The sequence below is a fragment of the Drosophila novamexicana genome, unplaced genomic scaffold (genome assembly GCF_003285875.2).
Source record: "Drosophila novamexicana strain 15010-1031.04,08,12 unplaced genomic scaffold, DnovRS2.1 tig00001768-arrow-arrow-pilon, whole genome shotgun sequence".
Classification (NCBI taxonomy): domain Eukaryota; kingdom Metazoa; phylum Arthropoda; class Insecta; order Diptera; family Drosophilidae; genus Drosophila; species Drosophila novamexicana.
In genome coordinates, this window is record NW_020824889.1 from 294,425 (window position 1) to 318,184 (window position 23,760).

The 23,760-nt window shown below is 48.0% G+C and overlaps 6 long non-coding RNA genes across 10 annotated transcripts; 5 read left to right on the forward strand and 1 right to left on the reverse strand.

Moving 5' to 3' along the window:
• Nucleotides 1-865: 865 nt before the first annotated feature.
• LOC115768410 lies at nt 866-1,916 on the forward strand. Its single transcript, XR_004018538.1, has 4 exons — nt 866-1,071; nt 1,127-1,284; nt 1,343-1,732; nt 1,788-1,916. It is a non-coding gene; the product is annotated as an uncharacterized LOC115768410 (long non-coding RNA).
• A 39-nt stretch (nt 1,917-1,955) lies between these two features.
• On the forward strand, nt 1,956-2,918 carry LOC115768408. 2 transcript variants are annotated; one of them, XR_004018536.1, is made up of 4 exons: nt 1,956-2,081; nt 2,140-2,316; nt 2,370-2,715; nt 2,780-2,918. It is a non-coding gene; the product is annotated as an uncharacterized LOC115768408 (long non-coding RNA). The 2 variants fall into 2 exon arrangements; XR_004018537.1 differs by having other exon boundaries at nt 2,370-2,653.
• A 63-nt stretch (nt 2,919-2,981) lies between these two features.
• LOC115768406 lies at nt 2,982-6,966 on the forward strand. 2 transcript variants are annotated; one of them, XR_004018532.1, is made up of 9 exons: nt 2,982-3,060; nt 3,125-3,405; nt 3,470-3,854; nt 3,930-4,109; nt 4,315-4,589; nt 4,647-5,011; nt 5,078-5,418; nt 5,502-5,833; nt 5,904-6,966. It is a non-coding gene; the product is annotated as an uncharacterized LOC115768406 (long non-coding RNA). The 2 variants fall into 2 exon arrangements; XR_004018533.1 differs by having other exon boundaries at nt 6,293-6,965.
• Nucleotides 6,967-14,623: 7,657 nt separating this feature from the next.
• Nucleotides 14,624-16,923, forward strand: LOC115768407. Of its 2 annotated transcripts, none has more exons than XR_004018534.1 (7): nt 14,624-15,076; nt 15,132-15,289; nt 15,348-15,737; nt 15,793-16,086; nt 16,145-16,321; nt 16,375-16,720; nt 16,785-16,923. It is a non-coding gene; the product is annotated as an uncharacterized LOC115768407 (long non-coding RNA). The 2 variants fall into 2 exon arrangements; XR_004018535.1 differs by having other exon boundaries at nt 16,375-16,658.
• Nucleotides 16,924-18,949: 2,026 nt separating this feature from the next.
• Nucleotides 18,950-20,969, forward strand: LOC115768405. Of its 2 annotated transcripts, none has more exons than XR_004018530.1 (4): nt 18,950-19,015; nt 19,082-19,422; nt 19,506-19,837; nt 19,908-20,969. It is a non-coding gene; the product is annotated as an uncharacterized LOC115768405 (long non-coding RNA). The 2 variants fall into 2 exon arrangements; XR_004018531.1 differs by having other exon boundaries at nt 20,297-20,967.
• Nucleotides 20,970-21,295: 326 nt separating this feature from the next.
• Nucleotides 21,296-23,735, reverse strand: LOC115768432. The gene is made up of 7 exons (XR_004018555.1): nt 23,285-23,735; nt 23,072-23,229; nt 22,624-23,013; nt 22,113-22,568; nt 21,900-22,057; nt 21,452-21,841; nt 21,296-21,396 (listed from the first exon to the last, which is right to left on the reverse strand). It is a non-coding gene; the product is annotated as an uncharacterized LOC115768432 (long non-coding RNA).
• Nucleotides 23,736-23,760: the final 25 nt, after the last annotated feature.

Genomic DNA, 23,760 nt, shown 5'->3' on the forward strand with positions numbered 1-23,760 from the left:
AAAACTGCTTAGCTTGGGTACCTGGAGCTCTGTCCTTCCGGACATGTGTAAACCAGGTGAGTGAGCAGTTATAGATTAAAAACAGCACAACAATATCCCAGTGCCTAAACTGCTTTGCTTGGGTGCCTGGAGCTCTGCCCTTCTGGGTATGTGTAAACCAGGTGAGTGAGCAGTGATAAAGAATCAAATCTGCACAACCTCAGTGCCTTAACTGCTTTGCTTGGGTGCCTGGAGCTCTGCCCTTCTGGGTATGTGTAAACCAGGTGAGTGAGCAGTGATAAAGAATCAAATCTGCACAACCTCAGTGCCTTAACTGCTTTGCTTGGGTGCCTGGAGCTCTGCCCTTCTGGGTATGTGTAAACCAGGTGAGTGAGCAGTGACCATGAAACCCCAAGAAAACAATGCTAGCCGGCACAACTCCTATGCCAAACAGCTCAACAAACCTCAAAAACCTGAACTGTCCCACCAGACTTCAAAACTAATCCACAACTAACCACCAACCTGGCGCAAACACTAACCACAACTAACAACCTCAATATGCTCTACACTTCCAAGGCTAGCCACCAAAGCCACAATAGCGTATTGACCAACCACCAATAAAAACAATCCGTGCTTCACCCAGCGCAACAAGCTCCAACCTGAGCAACACCTAAGCGCCAAAAACAAGAGCTATACCTAGCCATAATCTGCAATACCAACAATTGCCTCCCAAGAAAACGACCGATTCCGCGTGGTCCGCTAAGCGGCGCAGTGCGGTAAACTTGTCCAGATCCAGCCATTACACGGATCTGGGCCACCAGCCGTATGTACTGAGTAATAGACCAGTACATACTACAAAAAAAAAAAAAAAAAAATGTCAGTTGGCTTGGCGGTCACAGTAACGCATTCAATCGGCTCAATAGTAATGGATGGCCTGGAAGCAGGCCGGTAGCGATTCAGATTGCTAGATGGAGCCCAACAGGAGCTGCTGAGCTGTTGCCCACTTTGTTTGAGAGGGCGGTGCCGGAGCTGTCGCTCACTCCAGGTTGAGTATTTAGCCAGCAGGCCGTCGTGGAGCATGTCATCTTCTTGGTAAGTATGTGTTTTAAACAATTTTTTGCTTTTAATTATGTGCCTTTGGTTGCAGGACAGCGCATCATCTTCGTGATTTGGAAATATCTGGTGGCGTCTCTCACACGCCACGCAGCTTGACCAGGAATTGTTTGTATGAGCGATACCGAAGCAGTCGCTCACTTCAAATGAGTATTTGGCCCAATTTACCGTCGTGGGTGCATCGTCTTCTTGGTATGTATGTATTTAAAGCTTTATTTAGACATTGTTTAATTTATGCCTTTATTTGCAGGGCAGCAGTTCTGCGTCTTGCTTTAGAAACATTCATTGTCGTCTCTCACACTCCACAATCCGTCCAGTAGTTGCATGTCAGCAGACCCGGGTGGCCCGCAAACAGGCCGGTTGCAGTTCAGGATGCTAGATGGAGCCCACAAGGAGCTGCTGGGCTGTTGAATACCTTGTTCGAGTGGGCGATGCCGAGGCCGTCGCTCACTCCAAATTGAGTTCCCAAACCTTGCTTGCAGGACAGCGCATCATCGTCGCGGTTTGGAAACATCCAGTGGCGTCTCTCACACGCCATGCAGTTTGGCCAGGAATTGTTTGAATGGGCGATACCGAAGCAGTCGCCCACTCTAAATTGGGCATTCGACCAGCAGGCCGTCGTGGAGCATGTCATCTTTTGGTAAGTATGTATTTTAAACAATTTTTTGCTTTTATTTATGTGCCTTTGGTTGCAGGACAGCGCATCATCATTCGTGATTTGGAAATATCTGGTGGCGTCTCTCACACGCCACGCAGCTTGTCCAGAATTTACATATCAGTCGACTTGGTAGTCACAGCAGCGTATTAAATCGGCTCCGTTGTACTTGATGGCATGCCAGCAGGCTGTTTGCGTTTCAGGATGCTGGATGAGCCCACAAAGAGCTGCTGAGCTGTTGCATATTTTGTTTGAGTGGGCGATGCCGAGGCACTCGCTCACTCCAAATTGAGAATTTGGCCCAGTTGGCCGTCGTGGGCGCATCGTGTTCTTGGTGTGTATGCATTTAAAGCTTTGTTTAAACAGTGTTTAATTTGTGCCTTTGTTTGCAGGTCAGCACTTCTGTGTCGTGGTTTGGAAACATCTATTGGCGTCTCTCAGACTCCACAATTTGTCGAGGAATTGCATGTCAGCTGACTTGGCGGCAAAGTATTAAATCGGTTCCGTTATGAGTCAGGATGTTGGATGGAGCCCACAAGGAGCAGTTGAGCTATTTCATATTTGTTTTGGTAGACGCTGCCAATGCCGTTGCTCATTCCAAACTAATTATTTGACCCAGCAGATCATCTTGGGAGCTTGCGACTTCCATGTCTTCATTTAGAACGCGTTCCAATGTTAACCGGACTCTCTGGAGGCCATGCTCCAGGAGTGTTTCGTGGCTGATGGCTGTATTTATCTGGGTGTGTTGTAGTTGCGGCTGCTGTGGTTGCGTCAGCGATTGCAGGTTTCCTGTCCCCTGAGGTGATGTCGTTAGCTGCTGTTGTGGCGTTACTGATGCCTGTTGAGTCTGCATTGGCAGAGTATGCTGTGTTTGATGATTCTGCTGCCTCTCGTCCACATAGTCTGGTAGGATTAATCGCTGGATTGTTGGGGGTTGGCCTTGGATGTTAGCCACTAGCTCTTCACGTGTAATTTGTCCGCTTCTATACATTCTTCTTAACGCATTTATTCTTAACTCCCCAAATCTTCTAGGTATTTGCTGGAGTTGGTGCCTGGCCTGGATGACAGTCGTCGTTAGCTGAGTTTGTTGGAGTTGCGGCTGCTGTAGCTGCGGTTGCAACTGCGGATTCACTGACTCCTGAGTTGGCGTAGTTAGCTGCTGTTGTTGCTGCGTTGATAGTGCCTGTTGTATCTGCATTGGCAGAGTACGCTGTGGTTGATGATTCTGCTGCCTCTCGTCCACATAGTCTGGTAGGATTAATCGCTGGATTGTTGGAGGTTGGCCTTGGATGTTAGCCACTAGCTCTTCACGGGTAACTTGTCCGCTTCTATACATTCTTCTTAACGCATTTATTCTTAACTCCCCAAATCTTCTAGGTATTTGCTGGAGTTGGTGCCTGGCCTGGATGACAGTCGTCGTTAGCTGAGTTTGTTGGAGTTGCGGCTGCTGTAGCTGCGGTTGCAACTGCGGATTCACTGACTCCTGAGTTGGCGTAGTTAGCTGCTGTTGTTGCTGCGTTGATGGTGCCTGTTGCATCTGCATTGGCAGAGCTTGCTGTGTTTGATGATCCTGCTGCCTCTCGTCCACATAGTCTGGTAGGATTAATCGCTGGATTGTTGGGGGTTGGCCTTGAATATCTGCCACTACCTCTTCACGGGTGATTTCTCCGCTTCTATACATTCTTCTTAACGCATTTATTATTGACTCCCCGAATCTTCTAGGAGGCGGCCGATTAGGTTGCTGGATCTGTTGCCTTGCCTGGATTTCGGCCAATCTCTCATTTTCTCGCCTCTCTAGCTCTTCTTCTTGAAGCCGGAGGAGTGTTGGAAGCTGCTCTCTAAATTGCATCCTTTGTTGTGCTTGTTGTGCTTGGTGAGCAGTGTGCTGTGTGTGCGGTGGCTGTGCTTGGCGCTGTTGCGGTCCATGATGATTCTGAAGCGGTCGTATGTGTTGTTGTAATTGCTGCATGTAGCGGGGCCTCAGTAGGCGCTGTGGCTCAAATGGGTGCTCTAGCAGGTTTCGTGCCTCAGGGTTTGCATGTCTGACCAACGAGTTTGCAAAGCGGTCACTTGCCAAGTGAAAGACTTCGTCAACAGTTTTAAGGCAGTATGTACTCCGTATTGTTGCGTTTCTGGTGTACCAGGATGCATTAACTGATTTTCTTATTATTTTATTTTGCAGTCGCTGAATTCGTTGTAACTGTGTGTCCGATGTGAGCGCCCCCCAGACAGGGAGACCGTATTGCCAGATTGGTATGATGAGCTGCTTGATGAGTACCGCTTTGCAGTCCTTTGCCAGTCTGCTGTTGGGACCAAGGAGCCACATCAGTTTGGATGCTCTTGCTCTCAGCTTGTTACTTAGGTGAGTGACATGTGGTTTGAGGGTGAGTTTCCGGTCCAGTATGATTCCCAGGTATGTCTGTGAGGTTTTGCTTGGTATCCTTTGCCCATTTAGTAGTGGTGACCGTTCTCTATCTGTTTGAGCTAGATTTCTCAGTGTGTAGAGCACATGGCCTGTTTTGTTAGCGTTGATACTAATGGACCATTTTTTCGCCCATTTTGTGAAGTGGCGAAGGTATTCCTCGTTCTGTCCGACAGCCCCCGAGGGAAGCGCAGAGGCACACATGATCACTGTATCGTCGGCGTATGTTGATAACAGCATTTGATTTTGGCTGGGCGCAAAGTATGTGCGTCTCATGAGCGATGGGAGGGGCATATCCGACGAGTAAATTGTGTACAGAATTGGGCCCAGCACACTGCCCTGGGGCACGCCGGCAGCAACTCGACCTGTTCTAGATTTGACACCGTCGTTGCAGTTTACTACGAAGGTGCGCTCGCATAGGTAATTTTCAAGTATCGTATAAAGGTTTAATGGTAACAATTTTATTAACTTGTTCAGCAGGCCGTCATGCCACACGCGGTCAAAGGCTTCCGAGATATCTATATAGACCGCTGAGCAGAAATGTCGCTCTTCGTATGCGCGTAATATAAATTGCGTAACGCGGGCCAGTTGCTGCTCAGTGCCGTGTTCTCGCCTGAAGCCAAATTGATGGCTTGGCATTGCCCTGGCAAAATCCTGGACTTCGAAGAGCCTTGACATTAAGAGCTTCTCGAAGATCTTTGATAGGCCCGATAAGAGGCTGATTGGACGATATGATGTTGCTTCAGCTGTGCTTTTACCAGGCTTGGGAATCATAGTTATGCCAGCGTGTTTCCATTTGCTTGGGAAATGCCCTAACCTTAGGCTAGAGTTGTAGATTAGCAGTAAGTATAGCAGCGCTTTTTGCGGTAAAAGTTGGATAATTCTGTTATCTATTTTATCTTCTCCAGGCGACTTCGTTACCACTAGTGCATCAATTTCTAGCTTTAGTTCATTGAGCGTGATTGGCCTAATAGTCTGCTGTAGCTCCTGGTCTGTTTGTTGCTGCTGGAGTTTCTGCTGCTTCAGTTGTCTCCATTCCTGACGAATTTCTGCACGCTCCTCAGACGAATTAGAGAAATTTGGACTGAATCTTTCTTCAAGGTGGGCGACGAAAGCCTCCGCTTTTTCGGCAGTAGTTTTCGTCCATATTACGTTTGGATTTGTCGCACGCCTCGCGCCCCCATTGCCAACATTAGCCTGTATTGTTTTTATTGGCCAATTGGGCTGCGGCTGTTTTTTAAGCTTGTTGGTAAGTCTCCAAAGCTTTTGCATAGCGTATCGATCATGGGTGTCAATGTCCACAAGCATTTTATTAATATTCTTGTTTTTCAGCTGGATTAGTGCCTTCTTCAACTTATTTTGTGCAGACCTATATTGTTGCCTTGCCTCTGGAGTTCGTGTCGCCATTAAAATCTGCTTGCATCTCTGTTTCTCCGATAATAGTCTTCTGGTTGGCTCGTCCAGTTCAAGATCGTGCCTGCGGTGGGCCCGGTGGCTAAGCTGGTTTCCTATCTGCCTGTGTGCTGCTGCATCTGCCGCTATTTGAACGTTGCGTACGAAGATGTTCACTGCATCGTCGATGTCCAGGCCACTGCGGATCTCGGTGTTTAAGTGGATTTGCTGGTCAAGAAGCTCCTGAAAACGATGCGTATTGGCTCCATTAGGTAGCAGTCTGTGATTTCCAGTATGAGTTGTAAAGATTCGATTTTTGTTAGTGATCAGATCAACTCTTAGGGGCAGGTGGTCCGAGTCCAGGTCCGTAGAGGAGTGGATTCGAAGTCGATTGCTATCTAGCCCACCGTAGACTGCGAGGTCAATTGCTGATGGTCTTTTCCTCCTATCGTACGGGTAGTGCGTTGCTCCGCCGGTGGCCAGAACATTATATCGACTTTGCGTGTGAATTGCTTCGAAGAGCGCTTTGCCTCTGTGACAGGCGCGCGGGTTTCCCCACCATGAGTGCTGGGCATTCCAGTCACCGCAGAGGAGAAAGTTAGATGAAGCCAGTTCTGTGATTTTGTCAAAATGTCTGAACAGTTTTGTGAAGTGTTCGACTGACCATTTGAACACTGGGGGGCAGTATATTGGCGCAATTATAATTATTTCCCTTTTATTCTCATTTTCAGGAAGTAAGGCAACAGGCATAATCTGGAGGAAGTTCTCGGACATTGGATGAAGGGCGGCATGTCTAATGTCGTTTCGTACAAAGATAGCGACTCCACCTCTCCGATACGTGTGTGGATTGGTTGTACTGTATGTGTGGTAGCCGTCCATGCTTAGTATGCTGGCGTCAGATGGAACCCGAGTTTCGATGACCATCATAATTTGGATGGACTCGCGTCGCATGTACAGCTCTAGCTCTGTCATTTTGTTGCCTATACCACATGCATTCCAGAAAGCAATTTTAAGTGGGTTGCTATTCTGGCCGCTCCTGTGGATGGTCACATGTGGATTTGCTGTACTAATTGGCGCACTGTTGTGGACATTTTCAGCTGAGGAAGTAGTGGCTATGGTCAATTGAGAGTCGGTACTGCTGTGAGTACGACTATACATATTTAGTGACGTCATTGGCGATGGCAGCTTCCCTAGAGCAGTCCATTTGGGCTGCTTTGCTGTCTGTTTGTTGATGGGCTATGTTTGGGAACACATGATTATTGGTGTTTGTTGTATTGTTTTCATTATGGATGGTAATGAATTGCACAAGGACATTTAATAGAGTGTCTATTCTTTTTTCCATGCGACTAAACATTGCCATGTTTTGTTCTAATGTCTGGAGTATAGTGCTTTTGGACATTGATGATTGGTGTCCTGCCTGCTGCTGCTGTTCATCCCATTGATGCTGCTGTGGAGTGGCCAAATGACTTCCAAACGAATTGCGCAAGGGAGCACTATAGTCGACTTGGCCGTGCGTGAACTTGTCACGATTGGTTGGAGTAGCTGGCTTGTTAATTGATGATGTTGCTGGCTTCCTGGAATTGTTCGAACGATGTTGTTGTTGATTCTGCCGTCTGCGAAGTGGCCGCTGAAGTGTTCCTAAAAGCTTTCTTTTCGGGTTATGTTTGCGGATTGTGGACACAAGCCGGCTGTGGGACATGTTGGTGGATCTTTCAGCTGAATTCGGTGTACTGGCATTGTTTGTTGCTGAGATCTGCTGTTCCCTCATGGGAGGATTTGGTAGTTGATTTTGCTGTTGTTCCAATCGTAGTTGCTGCTGGAAAGTGGCCAAGTGTATTTCGGCCGGGTTTCGTACGCGACCGGCAGCGTTGCCGTTACGCACGACCTGACTGTAGGATAGCTTAGCGACTCCTGGCTGTTTTAATGCTCTTGACTGCTGATGTGCTGGTTTTATCTGGTGTGGATGCTGGATTCCTGGCAGTGGCTGCTGCCTCTGCTCACGTTCTTGCCGCTGTTTATCATCGGCCATGACTCGGTTTGCCCTTAGTTTGCTGCGTGCGTTTTTGTAGGCAGGGCAGCCTTTATAGCAGCTTATATGATTGCCCTTGCAATTTGCGCACTTGGGCTCCACCTGTCTGGGTTTGGTGCACGCAGTTGACATGTGCTCACCTGCACATTTCATGCAGACGAAAGGCCGCCTGCAGTAATTTTTCGTGTGTCCAAAGGCCTGGCACCGATGGCACTGCACTGGATCACGAGGTTTGACTTGCCGCTCAACCGCGACTGATTGGCTCCCCAGCTCTTTCAGGTTGAGGATGTCTTCATGGCTCCCATCCGCTTTGGTCTGCAGTTCGATTTCGAATATATTCAGCGGCCTGCCTGTAAACCGGTGTTTTATGCCTCGGATGAATCGAGCGACAAAGCCCAATTGTTCTAGCTTGGCCGCTATCCATTCACAGGGTGTAGTGTGATGGATATGGCGCAAGATTATGCGATATCCCTTTTCGCTGCGTAGTTGGTGCGTATGCAGATGAGTGCCTTCTTCAGCCAGGGCGGTCAGGATTGCGTTGTGTGTGACCAGATCTTCACATTGGACACGTAATCCGCTGCCAGATGTTGCCTTTGTGGAGAATTTTCCAACACCTGGATTGCTTTTCAGTTTATCTAGTAGTGGTATAATTGCGGGCACCATCGGCAAGAAGAGTGCGGGCACTTTCTTGCTTTGTATTGTCTGTTGCTGTAGTGGCTGTGGTAGATGCTCTTTCGATTGCTGCTGCGAGCTCTCGTCCTTTGATTGCTGATGTTGTTGCGATTTTTGTTGATTCTGTTGTTGATGTGGCTGTGAATGCTGACAATTTTGTGATTGCCCTTGCTGTTCTGCCTGCTGTCCATGTTGCTGCTGTGCGTCACTTTGGAGCATTTGTTGCCGGCGTGCCTCCTGGTGGAGCTTGATGGCGAACCCGCTCTTAAAAATGGGCGTTGTTAGCGGTAGCACCTGGAGAGCGGGATCATCATCAGATTCATCCATGTCCACACATCTTCTCTTCAGGGGGGATCGCCATGTTGTGGCGGCGGTATTTATCGTTACTAGTGGAGGCTTTGGTAGTTCGTTGGGCAGCAGTGGTGGCACACCAGATAGCCAGCTTTGTAGCAATGTTGCTTTGTCGTTGTTGGTATTTTCTGCCGTCATTGTTAGCGTCTGAGTTGGCGGCGATTTTATTAAAGATGGCAGCAAGTTTCTTCTGGTTGTGGTTGTTGTAGTTGTTGCTGTTGGCGCAGGCATAGAATTGTTTTTCCATTGCTGGAGAAGTAGCTTCCAAGGTTTAACTTGTTGTTGGCTCTGTATTGGCTGTTGTAGTGGTTTCTGCTGTGTTGCTTGTTGTTGCTGAGTGCCAGTTATGTTGGCGTTCATGCGTGCATTGGTAGATGAGGACTGTAAAGCAGCGTTTAGTTCCTGCTGTAGTATGTGTGCGCCGCTTTTATTGGCGCTTGTCGATAAAGCAGTTTCCTTGCCCTGTGTGTGTATTTGCTGTGCGCACTGTTGTAGTGTGTGTGTGCCGATTCCGTTGGCATTTGTCATTCTTTTTGTGTCTCTTATTTCTCTTTTGGCGGGGAATGTGCCGCTACTTTTGCGTTTGATTGTGTTAGTGATTTTCGCTTTTTTCTTTTGGATTTTATATGTATTGGCGCCTTTTTTTGTGGTGTTAGTGGCGTCTGATGCGCGTTTTGGCGGCCCTTTCTTTGCTTGTTCTTTTTTGAAGATTTTTGGGCAAATGGTTTTTTCCATTACTGTCGTTTGCAGGGGGCTCAGCGGGGCATCCATTTCAGCAAGGGCGGCTTCATCCTCGGTGTCAAACGTTACATCCATGGGTGAACCGCGGATAGGCTTGGTGGACAGGTCCGAGTTGGACTGCGACGGGAGTGTGACTATGTACTCACCGCTTGCTCTCGTCGGATCTGCCGCCGATGGGGCAGCATCGTGGCTAGAATTGGCTGGAGCAAGTGCATCCATGGAGAGTCGCCGGGTAGTACCGTGAGCAGTAGCGTCTGGCACGGTCAAGGGTGCCGTCGTTAATTTGTCAAGTTGGGAATTATCAGATTCACTGGCACTGGGCATGACGTATCTCGCTATATCACCGAAGTTGTAGCCGACCGAGATTATGGAGGCGTCAGAGGAATCGTATTCCTCATCTGAGCGCAGCATTTACTTTTTTTTTTTTTTTTTTTTTTTTTTAATCTTAACTTTTTTTTTTTTTAATCTTAACCTTTTTTAATGTTAACCACTTGCCCGCCAGAAAGATACTGACGGTGTCTTTATTTTTAATTTAACTCATTACTTTAACATAGCAACTTATTTTAAATTTAAATGGCAACAGAAGTATTATAATTTGTGGGCAAAACATTTTGCAGCCCTGTTACAGCGTGTCGGTATTAACTTATCGGCTAAACGCGTTTTTGGTATTTTTATTTGCAACGATATTTATCGTCCTGCATTACTCATCTTTAGGAGCAGCATCAATGGCAGCGTTTCCTGAGTTTTGGCCCAGTAATCCGCCGTGGGAACCTGCGTCTTATTGAAAACAGTGGTAACTTCCTCTGTGGCGGCTATCGCGCGTCATGCATCTCACTCAGCTGGCAGGTACGCTTATGATGGATGGCCACTCGGGCAATTCAGGAAGTGAGGGGAGCCCACATGAAGCTGCTGGGCTATACCGTCGCTCATGCCAATTAGTGGTTTGGCTCAGTGGATCGTCGTGGAGCAGATCATCTTATCTGAGTATTGCATGTCAGCTGGCTTGGCAGCCGCAGCAACGCATTGGGTGGCCCGCAGTACAGGCCGGTTGCAGTTCAGGGTGCTAGGTGGAGCCCACAAGGAGCTGCTGAGCTGTTGCATATTTTGTTCGAGTGGGCGATGCCGATGCCGTCGCTCACTGCAAATTGTGTATTTAACCAGGAGGCCATCGTGGGGCGTATCATCTTCTTGGTAAGTATGTAGACAATTTTTTTTATTTGTGCTTTTGCTTGCAAGACAGCGCATCATCGTTGTGGTTAGGAAGCTTCTTTTTAATCTTAACCACTTGCCCGCCAGAAAGATACTGACGGTGTCTTTATTTTTAATTTAACTCATTACTTTAACATAGCAACTTATTTTAAATTTAAATGGCAACAGAAGTATTATAATTTGTGGGCAAAACATTTTGCAGCCCTGTTACAGCGTGTCGGTATTAACTTATCGGCTAAACGCGTTTTTGGTATTTTTATTTGCAACGATATTTATCGTCCTGCATTACTCATCTTTAGGAGCAGCATCAATGGCAGCGTTTCCTGAGTTTTGGCCCAGTAATCCGCCGTGGGAACCTGCGTCTTATTGAAAACAGTGGTAACTTCCTCTGTGGCGGCTATCGCGCGTCATGCATCTCACTCAGCTGGCAGGTACGCTTATGATGGATGGCCACTCGGGCAATTCAGGAAGTGAGGGGAGCCCACATGAAGCTGCTGGGCTATACCGTCGCTCATGCCAATTAGTGGTTTGGCTCAGTGGATCGTCGTGGAGCAGATCATCTTATCTGAGTATTGCATGTCAGCTGGCTTGGCAGCCGCAGCAACGCATTGGGTGGCCCGCAGTACAGGCCGGTTGCAGTTCAGGGTGCTAGGTGGAGCCCACAAGGAGCTGCTGAGCTGTTGCATATTTTGTTCGAGTGGGCGATGCCGATGCCGTCGCTCACTGCAAATTGTGTATTTAACCAGGAGGCCATCGTGGGGCGTATCATCTTCTTGGTAAGTATGTAGACAATTTTTTTTATTTGTGCTTTTGCTTGCAAGACAGCGCATCATCGTTGTGGTTAGGAAGCTTCTTTTTAATCTTAACCACTTGCCCGCCAGAAAGATACTGACGGTGTCTTTATTTTTAATTTAACTCATTACTTTAACATAGCAACTTATTTTAAATTTAAATGGCAACAGAAGTATTATAATTTGTGGGCAAAACATTTTGCAGCCCTGTTACAGCGTGTCGGTATTAACTTATCGGCTAAACGCGTTTTTGGTATTTTTATTTGCAACGATATTTATCGTCCTGCATTACTCATCTTTAGGAGCAGCATCAATGGCAGCGTTTCCTGAGTTTTGGCCCAGTAATCCGCCGTGGGAACCTGCGTCTTATTGAAAACAGTGGTAACTTCCTCTGTGGCGGCTATCGCGCGTCATGCATCTCACTCAGCTGGCAGGTACGCTTATGATGGATGGCCACTCGGGCAATTCAGGAAGTGAGGGGAGCCCACATGAAGCTGCTGGGCTATACCGTCGCTCATGCCAATTAGTGGTTTGGCTCAGTGGATCGTCGTGGAGCAGATCATCTTATCTGAGTATTGCATGTCAGCTGGCTTGGCAGCCGCAGCAACGCATTGGGTGGCCCGCAGTACAGGCCGGTTGCAGTTCAGGGTGCTAGGTGGAGCCCACAAGGAGCTGCTGAGCTGTTGCATATTTTGTTCGAGTGGGCGATGCCGATGCCGTCGCTCACTGCAAATTGTGTATTTAACCAGGAGGCCATCGTGGGGCGTATCATCTTCTTGGTAAGTATGTAGACAATTTTTTTTATTTGTGCTTTTGCTTGCAAGACAGCGCATCATCGTTGTGGTTAGGAAGCTTCTTTTTAATCTTAACCACTTGCCCGCCAGAAAGATACTGACGGTGTCTTTATTTTTAATTTAACTCATTACTTTAACATAGCAACTTATTTTAAATTTAAATGGCAACAGAAGTATTATAATTTGTGGGCAAAACATTTTGCAGCCCTGTTACAGCGTGTCGGTATTAACTTATCGGCTAAACGCGTTTTTGGTATTTTTATTTGCAACGATATTTATCGTCCTGCATTACTCATCTTTAGGAGCAGCATCAATGGCAGCGTTTCCTGAGTTTTGGCCCAGTAATCCGCCGTGGGAACCTGCGTCTTATTGAAAACAGTGGTAACTTCCTCTGTGGCGGCTATCGCGCGTCATGCATCTCACTCAGCTGGCAGGTACGCTTATGATGGATGGCCACTCGGGCAATTCAGGAAGTGAGGGGAGCCCACATGAAGCTGCTGGGCTATACCGTCGCTCATGCCAATTAGTGGTTTGGCTCAGTGGATCGTCGTGGAGCAGATCATCTTATCTGAGTATTGCATGTCAGCTGGCTTGGCAGCCGCAGCAACGCATTGGGTGGCCCGCAGTACAGGCCGGTTGCAGTTCAGGGTGCTAGGTGGAGCCCACAAGGAGCTGCTGAGCTGTTGCATATTTTGTTCGAGTGGGCGATGCCGATGCCGTCGCTCACTGCAAATTGTGTATTTAACCAGGAGGCCATCGTGGGGCGTATCATCTTCTTGGTAAGTATGTAGACAATTTTTTTTATTTGTGCTTTTGCTTGCAAGACAGCGCATCATCGTTGTGGTTAGGAAGCTTCTAATGGCGTCTCTCACACGCCATGCAGTTTGACCAGGAATTGTTTGTATGGGCGATGCCGGAGCAGTCGCCCACTCCAAGTTGGGTATTCAGCCAGCAGGCCGTCGTGGAGCATGTCATCTTCTTGGTAAGTATGTATTTTAAAACAATTTTTGCTTTTATTTATGTGCCTTTGGTTGCAGGACAGCGCATTTTCGTCGTGATTTGGAAGCGTCCAGCGTCGTCTCTCACACGCCACGCAGCTTGGCCAGAAATTGTTTGACTGGGCGATACCGAAGCAATCGCTCACCTCAAATTGAGTACTGGGCCCAGTCGACCGTCATAGGCGCATCGTCTTTATTTGCAGGACAGCACTTAGTGTCATGGTTTGGAAACATCCGTTGGCGTCTCTCACTCGCCACGAAGCTTGCCAGTAATTGCATGTCAGTTGGCTTGGCGGTCACAGTAACGCATTCAATCGGCTCAATAGTAATGGATGGCCTGGAAGCAGGCCGGTAGCGATTCAGATTGCTAGATGGAGCCCAACAGGAGCTGCTGAGCTGTTGCCCACTTTGTTTGAGAGGGCGGTGCCGGAGCTGTCGCTCACTCCAGGTTGAGTATTTAGCCAGCAGGCCGTCGTGGAGCATGTCATCTTCTTGGTAAGTTTTTAATCTTAACCACTTGCCCGCCAGAAAGATACTGACGGTGTCTTTATTTTTAATTTAACTCATTACTTTAACATAGCAACTTATTTTAAATTTAAATGGCAACAGAAGTATTATAATTTGTGGGCAAAACATTTTGCAGCCCTGTTACAGCGTGTCGGTATTAACTTATCGGCTAAACGCGTTTTTGGTATTTTTATTTGCAACGATATTTATCGTCCTGCATTACTCATCTTTAGGAGCAGCATCAATGGCAGCGTTTCCTGAGTTTTGGCCCAGTAATCCGCCGTGGGAACCTGCGTCTTATTGAAAACAGTGGTAACTTCCTCTGTGGCGGCTATCGCGCGTCATGCATCTCACTCAGCTGGCAGGTACGCTTATGATGGATGGCCACTCGGGCAATTCAGGAAGTGAGGGGAGCCCACATGAAGCTGCTGGGCTATACCGTCGCTCATGCCAATTAGTGGTTTGGCTCAGTGGATCGTCGTGGAGCAGATCATCTTATCTGAGTATTGCATGTCAGCTGGCTTGGCAGCCGCAGCAACGCATTGGGTGGCCCGCAGTACAGGCCGGTTGCAGTTCAGGGTGCTAGGTGGAGCCCACAAGGAGCTGCTGAGCTGTTGCATATTTTGTTCGAGTGGGCGATGCCGATGCCGTCGCTCACTGCAAATTGTGTATTTAACCAGGAGGCCATCGTGGGGCGTATCATCTTCTTGGTAAGTATGTAGACAATTTTTTTTATTTGTGCTTTTGCTTGCAAGACAGCGCATCATCGTTGTGGTTAGGAAGCTTCTAATGGCGTCTCTCACACGCCATGCAGTTTGACCAGGAATTGTTTGTATGGGCGATGCCGGAGCAGTCGCCCACTCCAAGTTGGGTATTCAGCCAGCAGGCCGTCGTGGAGCATGTCATCTTTTGGTAAGTATGTATTTTAAAACAATTTTTGCTTTTATTTATGTGCCTTTGGTTGCAGGACAGCGCATTTTCGTCGTGATTTGGAAGCGTCCAGCGTCGTCTCTCACACGCCACGCAGCTTGGCCAGAAATTGTTTGACTGGGCGATACCGAAGCAATCGCTCACCTCAAATTGAGTACTGGGCCCAGTCGACCGTCATAGGCGCATCGTCTTTATTTGCAGGACAGCACTTAGTGTCATGGTTTGGAAACATCCGTTGGCGTCTCTCACTCGCCACGAAGCTTGCCAGTAATTGCATGTCAGTTGGCTTGGCGGTCACAGTAACGCATTCAATCGGCTCAATAGTAATGGATGGCCTGGAAGCAGGCCGGTAGCGATTCAGATTGCTAGATGGAGCCCAACAGGAGCTGCTGAGCTGTTGCCCACTTTGTTTGAGAGGGCGGTGCCGGAGCTGTCGCTCACTCCAGGTTGAGTATTTAGCCAGCAGGCCGTCGTGGAGCATGTCATCTTCTTGGTAAGTATGTGTTTTAAACAATTTTTTGCTTTTAATTATGTGCCTTTGGTTGCAGGACAGCGCATCATCTTCGTGATTTGGAAATATCTGGTGGCGTCTCTCACACGCCACGCAGCTTGACCAGGAATTGTTTGTATGAGCGATACCGAAGCAGTCGCTCACTTCAAATGAGTATTTGGCCCAATTTACCGTCGTGGGTGCATCGTCTTCTTGGTATGTATGTATTTAAAGCTTTATTTAGACATTGTTTAATTTATGCCTTTATTTGCAGGGCAGCAGTTCTGCGTCTTGCTTTAGAAACATTCATTGTCGTCTCTCACACTCCACAATCCGTCCAGTAGTTGCATGTCAGCAGACCCGGGTGGCCCGCAAACAGGCCGGTTGCAGTTCAGGATGCTAGATGGAGCCCACAAGGAGCTGCTGGGCTGTTGAATACCTTGTTCGAGTGGGCGATGCCGAGGCCGTCGCTCACTCCAAATTGAGTTCCCAAACCTTGCTTGCAGGACAGCGCATCATCGTCGCGGTTTGGAAACATCCAGTGGCGTCTCTCACACGCCATGCAGTTTGGCCAGGAATTGTTTGAATGGGCGATACCGAAGCAGTCGCCCACTCTAAATTGGGCATTCGACCAGCAGGCCGTCGTGGAGCATGTCATCTTTTGGTAAGTATGTATTTTAAACAATTTTTTGCTTTTATTTATGTGCCTTTGGTTGCAGGACAGCGCATCATCATTCGTGATTTGGAAATATCTGGTGGCGTCTCTCACACGCCACGCAGCTTGTCCAGAATTTACATATCAGTCGACTTGGTAGTCACAGCAGCGTATTAAATCGGCTCCGTTGTACTTGATGGCATGCAAGCAGGCTGTTTGCGTTTCAGGATGCTGGATGAGCCCACAAAGAGCTGCTGAGCTGTTGCATATTTTGTTTGAGTGGGCGATGCCGAGGCACTCGCTCACTCCAAATTGAGAATTTGGCCCAGTTGGCCGTCGTGGGCGCATCGTGTTCTTGGTGTGTATGCATTTAAAGCTTTGTTTAAACAGTGTTTAATTTGTGCCTTTGTTTGCAGGTCAGCACTTCTGTGTCGTGGTTTGGAAACATCTATTGGCGTCTCTCAGACTCCACAATTTGTCGAGGAATTGCATGTCAGCTGACTTGGCGGCAAAGTATTAAATCGGTTCCGTTATGAGTCAGGATGTTGGATGGAGCCCACAAGGAGCAGTTGAGCTATTTCATATTTGTTTTGGTAGACGCTGCCAATGCCGTTGCTCATTCCAAACTAATTATTTGACCCAGCAGATCATCTTGGGAGCTTGCGACTTCCATGTCTTCATTTAGAACGCGTTCCAATGTTAACCGGACTCTCTGGAGGCCATGCTCCAGGAGTGTTTCGTGGCTGATGGCTGTATTTATCTGGGTGTGTTGTAGTTGCGGCTGCTGTGGTTGCGTCAGCGATTGCAGGTTTCCTGTCCCCTGAGGTGATGTCGTTAGCTGCTGTTGTGGCGTTACTGATGCCTGTTGAGTCTGCATTGGCAGAGTATGCTGTGTTTGATGATTCTGCTGCCTCTCGTCCACATAGTCTGGTAGGATTAATCGCTGGATTGTTGGGGGTTGGCCTTGGATGTTAGCCACTAGCTCTTCACGTGTAATTTGTCCGCTTCTATACATTCTTCTTAACGCATTTATTCTTAACTCCCCAAATCTTCTAGGTATTTGCTGGAGTTGGTGCCTGGCCTGGATGACAGTCGTCGTTAGCTGAGTTTGTTGGAGTTGCGGCTGCTGTAGCTGCGGTTGCAACTGCGGATTCACTGACTCCTGAGTTGGCGTAGTTAGCTGCTGTTGTTGCTGCGTTGATAGTGCCTGTTGTATCTGCATTGGCAGAGTACGCTGTGGTTGATGATTCTGCTGCCTCTCGTCCACATAGTCTGGTAGGATTAATCGCTGGATTGTTGGAGGTTGGCCTTGGATGTTAGCCACTAGCTCTTCACGGGTAACTTGTCCGCTTCTATACATTCTTCTTAACGCATTTATTCTTAACTCCCCAAATCTTCTAGGTATTTGCTGGAGTTGGTGCCTGGCCTGGATGACAGTCGTCGTTAGCTGAGTTTGTTGGAGTTGCGGCTGCTGTAGCTGCGGTTGCAACTGCGGATTCACTGACTCCTGAGTTGGCGTAGTTAGCTGCTGTTGTTGCTGCGTTGATGGTGCCTGTTGCATCTGCATTGGCAGAGCTTGCTGTGTTTGATGATCCTGCTGCCTCTCGTCCACATAGTCTGGTAGGATTAATCGCTGGATTGTTGGGGGTTGGCCTTGAATATCTGCCACTACCTCTTCACGGGTGATTTCTCCGCTTCTATACATTCTTCTTAACGCATTTATTATTGACTCCCCGAATCTTCTAGGAGGCGGCCGATTAGGTTGCTGGATCTGTTGCCTTGCCTGGATTTCGGCCAATCTCTCATTTTCTCGCCTCTCTAGCTCTTCTTCTTGAAGCCGGAGGAGTGTTGGAAGCTGCTCTCTAAATTGCATCCTTTGTTGTGCTTGTTGTGCTTGGTGAGCAGTGTGCTGTGTGTGCGGTGGCTGTGCTTGGCGCTGTTGCGGTCCATGATGATTCTGAAGCGGTCGTATGTGTTGTTGTAATTGCTGCATGTAGCGGGGCCTCAGTAGGCGCTGTGGCTCAAATGGGTGCTCTAGCAGGTTTCGTGCCTCAGGGTTTGCATGTCTGACCAACGAGTTTGCAAAGCGGTCACTTGCCAAGTGAAAGACTTCGTCAACAGTTTTAAGGCAGTATGTACTCCGTATTGTTGCGTTTCTGGTGTACCAGGATGCATTAACTGATTTTCTTATTATTTTATTTTGCAGTCGCTGAATTCGTTGTAACTGTGTGTCCGATGTGAGCGCCCCCAGACAGGGAGACCGTATTGCCAGATTGGTATGATGAGCTGCTTGATGAGTACCGCTTTGCAGTCCTTTGCCAGTCTGCTGTTGGGACCAAGGAGCCACATCAGTTTGGATGCTCTTGCTCTCAGCTTGTTACTTAGGTGAGTGACATGTGGTTTGAGGGTGAGTTTCCGGTCCAGTATGATTCCCAGGTATGTCTGTGAGGTTTTGCTTGGTATCCTTTGCCCATTTAGTAGTGGTGACCGTTCTCTATCTGTTTGAGCTAGATTTCTCAGTGTGTAGAGCACATGGCCTGTTTTGTTAGCGTTGATACTAATGGACCATTTTTTCGCCCATTTTGTGAAGTGGCGAAGGTATTCCTCGTTCTGTCCGACAGCCCCCGAGGGAAGCGCAGAGGCACACATGATCACTGTATCGTCGGCGTATGTTGATAACAGCATTTGATTTTGGCTGGGCGCAAAGTATGTGCGTCTCATGAGCGATGGGAGGGGCATATCCGACGAGTAAATTGTGTACAGAATTGGGCCCAGCACACTGCCCTGGGGCACGCCGGCAGCAACTCGACCTGTTCTAGATTTGACACCGTCGTTGCAGTTTACTACGAAGGTGCGCTCGCATAGGTAATTTTCAAGTATCGTATAAAGGTTTAATGGTAACAATTTTATTAACTTGTTCAGCAGGCCGTCATGCCACACGCGGTCAAAGGCTTCCGAGATATCTATATAGACCGCTGAGCAGAAATGTCGCTCTTCGTATGCGCGTAATATAAATTGCGTAACGCGGGCCAGTTGCTGCTCAGTGCCGTGTTCTCGCCTGAAGCCAAATTGATGGCTTGGCATTGCCCTGGCAAAATCCTGGACTTCGAAGAGCCTTGACATTAAGAGCTTCTCGAAGATCTTTGATAGGCCCGATAAGAGGCTGATTGGACGATATGATGTTGCTTCAGCTGTGCTTTTACCAGGCTTGGGAATCATAATTATGCCAGCGTGTTTCCATTTGCTTGGGAAATGCCCTAACCTTAGGCTAGAGTTGTAGATTAGCAGTAAGTATAGCAGCGCTTTTTGCGGTAAAAGTTGGATAATTCTGTTATCTATTTTATCTTCTCCAGGCGACTTCGTTACCACTAGTGCATCAATTTCTAGCTTTAGTTCATTGAGCGTGATTGGCCTAATAGTCTGCTGTAGCTCCTGGTCTGTTTGTTGCTGCTGGAGTTTCTGCTGCTTCAGTTGTCTCCATTCCTGACGAATTTCTGCACGCTCCTCAGACGAATTAGAGAAATTTGGACTGAATCTTTCTTCAAGGTGGGCGACGAAAGCCTCCGCTTTTTCGGCAGTAGTTTTCGTCCATATTACGTTTGGATTTGTCGCACGCCTCGCGCCCCCATTGCCAACATTAGCCTGTATTGTTTTTATTGGCCAATTGGGCTGCGGCTGTTTTTTAAGCTTGTTGGTAAGTCTCCAAAGCTTTTGCATAGCGTATCGATCATGGGTGTCAATGTCCACAAGCATTTTATTAATATTCTTGTTTTTCAGCTGGATTAGTGCCTTCTTCAACTTATTTTGTGCAGACCTATATTGTTGCCTTGCCTCTGGAGTTCGTGTCGCCATTAAAATCTGCTTGCATCTCTGTTTCTCCGATAATAGTCTTCTGGTTGGCTCGTCCAGTTCAAGATCGTGCCTGCGGTGGGCCCGGTGGCTAAGCTGGTTTCCTATCTGCCTGTGTGCTGCTGCATCTGCCGCTATTTGAACGTTGCGTACGAAGATGTTCACTGCATCGTCGATGTCCAGGCCACTGCGGATCTCGGTGTTTAAGTGGATTTGCTGGTCAAGAAGCTCCTGAAAACGATGCGTATTGGCTCCATTAGGTAGCAGTCTGTGATTTCCAGTATGAGTTGTAAAGATTCGATTTTTGTTAGTGATCAGATCAACTCTTAGGGGCAGGTGGTCCGAGTCCAGGTCCGTAGAGGAGTGGATTCGAAGTCGATTGCTATCTAGCCCACCGTAGACTGCGAGGTCAATTGCTGATGGTCTTTTCCTCCTATCGTACGGGTAGTGCGTTGCTCCGCCGGTGGCCAGAACATTATATCGACTTTGCGTGTGAATTGCTTCGAAGAGCGCTTTGCCTCTGTGACAGGCGCGCGGGTTTCCCCACCATGAGTGCTGGGCATTCCAGTCACCGCAGAGGAGAAAGTTAGATGAAGCCAGTTCTGTGATTTTGTCAAAATGTCTGAACAGTTTTGTGAAGTGTTCGACTGACCATTTGAACACTGGGGGGCAGTATATTGGCGCAATTATAATTATTTCCCTTTTATTCTCATTTTCAGGAAGTAAGGCAACAGGCATAATCTGGAGGAAGTTCTCGGACATTGGATGAAGGGCGGCATGTCTAATGTCGTTTCGTACAAAGATAGCGACTCCACCTCTCCGATACGTGTGTGGATTGGTTGTACTGTATGTGTGGTAGCCGTCCATGCTTAGTATGCTGGCGTCAGATGGAACCCGAGTTTCGATGACCATCATAATTTGGATGGACTCGCGTCGCATGTACAGCTCTAGCTCTGTCATTTTGTTGCCTATACCACATGCATTCCAGAAAGCAATTTTAAGTGGGTTGCTATTCTGGCCGCTCCTGTGGATGGTCACATGTGGATTTGCTGTACTAATTGGCGCACTGTTGTGGACATTTTCAGCTGAGGAAGTAGTGGCTATGGTCAATTGAGAGTCGGTACTGCTGTGAGTACGACTATACATATTTAGTGACGTCATTGGCGATGGCAGCTTCCCTAGAGCAGTCCATTTGGGCTGCTTTGCTGTCTGTTTGTTGATGGGCTATGTTTGGGAACACATGATTATTGGTGTTTGTTGTATTGTTTTCATTATGGATGGTAATGAATTGCACAAGGACATTTAATAGAGTGTCTATTCTTTTTTCCATGCGACTAAACATTGCCATGTTTTGTTCTAATGTCTGGAGTATAGTGCTTTTGGACATTGATGATTGGTGTCCTGCCTGCTGCTGCTGTTCATCCCATTGATGCTGCTGTGGAGTGGCCAAATGACTTCCAAACGAATTGCGCAAGGGAGCACTATAGTCGACTTGGCCGTGCGTGAACTTGTCACGATTGGTTGGAGTAGCTGGCTTGTTAATTGATGATGTTGCTGGCTTCCTGGAATTGTTCGAACGATGTTGTTGTTGATTCTGCCGTCTGCGAAGTGGCCGCTGAAGTGTTCCTAAAAGCTTTCTTTTCGGGTTATGTTTGCGGATTGTGGACACAAGCCGGCTGTGGGACATGTTGGTGGATCTTTCAGCTGAATTCGGTGTACTGGCATTCGGTATCGCCCAGTCAAACAATTTCTGGCCAAGCTGCGTGGCGTGTGAGAGACGACGCTGGACGCTTCCAAATCACGACGAAAATGCGCTGTCCTGCAACCAAAGGCACATAAATAAAAGCAAAAAATTGTTTAAAATACATACTTACCAAAAGATGACATGCTCCACGACGGCCTGCTGGTCGAATGCCCAATTTAGAGTGGGCGACTGCTTCGGTATCGCCCATTCAAACAATTCCTGGCCAAACTGCATGGCGTGTGAGAGACGCCACTGGATGTTTCCAAACCGCGACGATGATGCGCTGTCCTGCAAGCAAGGTTTGGGAACTCAATTTGGAGTGAGCGACGGCCTCGGCATCGCCCACTCGAACAAGGTATTCAACAGCCCAGCAGCTCCTTGTGGGCTCCATCTAGCATCCTGAACTGCAACCGGCCTGTTTGCGGGCCACCCGGGTCTGCTGACATGCAACTACTGGACGGATTGTGGAGTGTGAGAGACGACAATGAATGTTTCTAAAGCAAGACGCAGAACTGCTGCCCTGCAAATAAAGGCATAAATTAAACAATGTCTAAATAAAGCTTTAAATACATACATACCAAGAAGACGATGCACCCACGACGGTAAATTGGGCCAAATACTCATTTGAAGTGAGCGACTGCTTCGGTATCGCTCATACAAACAATTCCTGGTCAAGCTGCGTGGCGTGTGAGAGACGCCACCAGATATTTCCAAATCACGAAGATGATGCGCTGTCCTGCAACCAAAGGCACATAATTAAAAGCAAAAAATTGTTTAAAACACATACTTACCAAGAAGATGACATGCTCCACGACGGCCTGCTGGCTAAATACTCAACCTGGAGTGAGCGACAGCTCCGGCACCGCCCTCTCAAACAAAGTGGGCAACAGCTCAGCAGCTCCTGTTGGGCTCCATCTAGCAATCTGAATCGCTACCGGCCTGCTTCCAGGCCATCCATTACTATTGAGCCGATTGAATGCGTTACTGTGACCGCCAAGCCAACTGACATGCAATTACTGGCAAGCTTCGTGGCGAGTGAGAGACGCCAACGGATGTTTCCAAACCATGACACTAAGTGCTGTCCTGCAAATAAAGACGATGCGCCTATGACGGTCGACTGGGCCCAGTACTCAATTTGAGGTGAGCGATTGCTTCGGTATCGCCCAGTCAAACAATTTCTGGCCAAGCTGCGTGGCGTGTGAGAGACGACGCTGGACGCTTCCAAATCACGACGAAAATGCGCTGTCCTGCAACCAAAGGCACATAAATAAAAGCAAAAAATTGTTTAAAATACATACTTACCAAAAGATGACATGCTCCACGACGGCCTGCTGGTCGAATGCCCAATTTAGAGTGGGCGACTGCTTCGGTATCGCCCATTCAAACAATTCCTGGCCAAACTGCATGGCGTGTGAGAGACGCCACTGGATGTTTCCAAACCGCGACGATGATGCGCTGTCCTGCAAGCAAGGTTTGGGAACTCAATTTGGAGTGAGCGACGGCCTCGGCATCGCCCACTCGAACAAGGTATTCAACAGCCCAGCAGCTCCTTGTGGGCTCCATCTAGCATCCTGAACTGCAACCGGCCTGTTTGCGGGCCACCCGGGTCTGCTGACATGCAACTACTGGACGGATTGTGGAGTGTGAGAGACGACAATGAATGTTTCTAAAGCAAGACGCAGAACTGCTGCCCTGCAAATAAAGGCATAAATTAAACAATGTCTAAATAAAGCTTTAAATACATACATACCAAGAAGACGATGCACCCACGACGGTAAATTGGGCCAAATACTCATTTGAAGTGAGCGACTGCTTCGGTATCGCTCATACAAACAATTCCTGGTCAAGCTGCGTGGCGTGTGAGAGACGCCACCAGATATTTCCAAATCACGAAGATGATGCGCTGTCCTGCAACCAAAGGCACATAATTAAAAGCAAAAAATTGTTTAAAACACATACTTACCAAGAAGATGACATGCTCCACGACGGCCTGCTGGCTAAATACTCAACCTGGAGTGAGCGACAGCTCCGGCACCGCCCTCTCAAACAAAGTGGGCAACAGCTCAGCAGCTCCTGTTGGGCTCCATCTAGCAATCTGAATCGCTACCGGCCTGCTTCCAGGCCATCCATTACTATTGAGCCGATTGAATGCGTTACTGTGACCGCCAAGCCAACTGACATGCAATTACTGGCAAGCTTCGTGGCGAGTGAGAGACGCCAACGGATGTTTCCAAACCATGACACTAAGTGCTGTCCTGCAAATAAAGACGATGCGCCTATGACGGTCGACTGGGCCCAGTACTCAATTTGAGGTGAGCGATTGCTTCGGTATCGCCCAGTCAAACAATTTCTGGCCAAGCTGCGTGGCGTGTGAGAGACGACGCTGGACGCTTCCAAATCACGACGAAAATGCGCTGTCCTGCAACCAAAGGCACATAA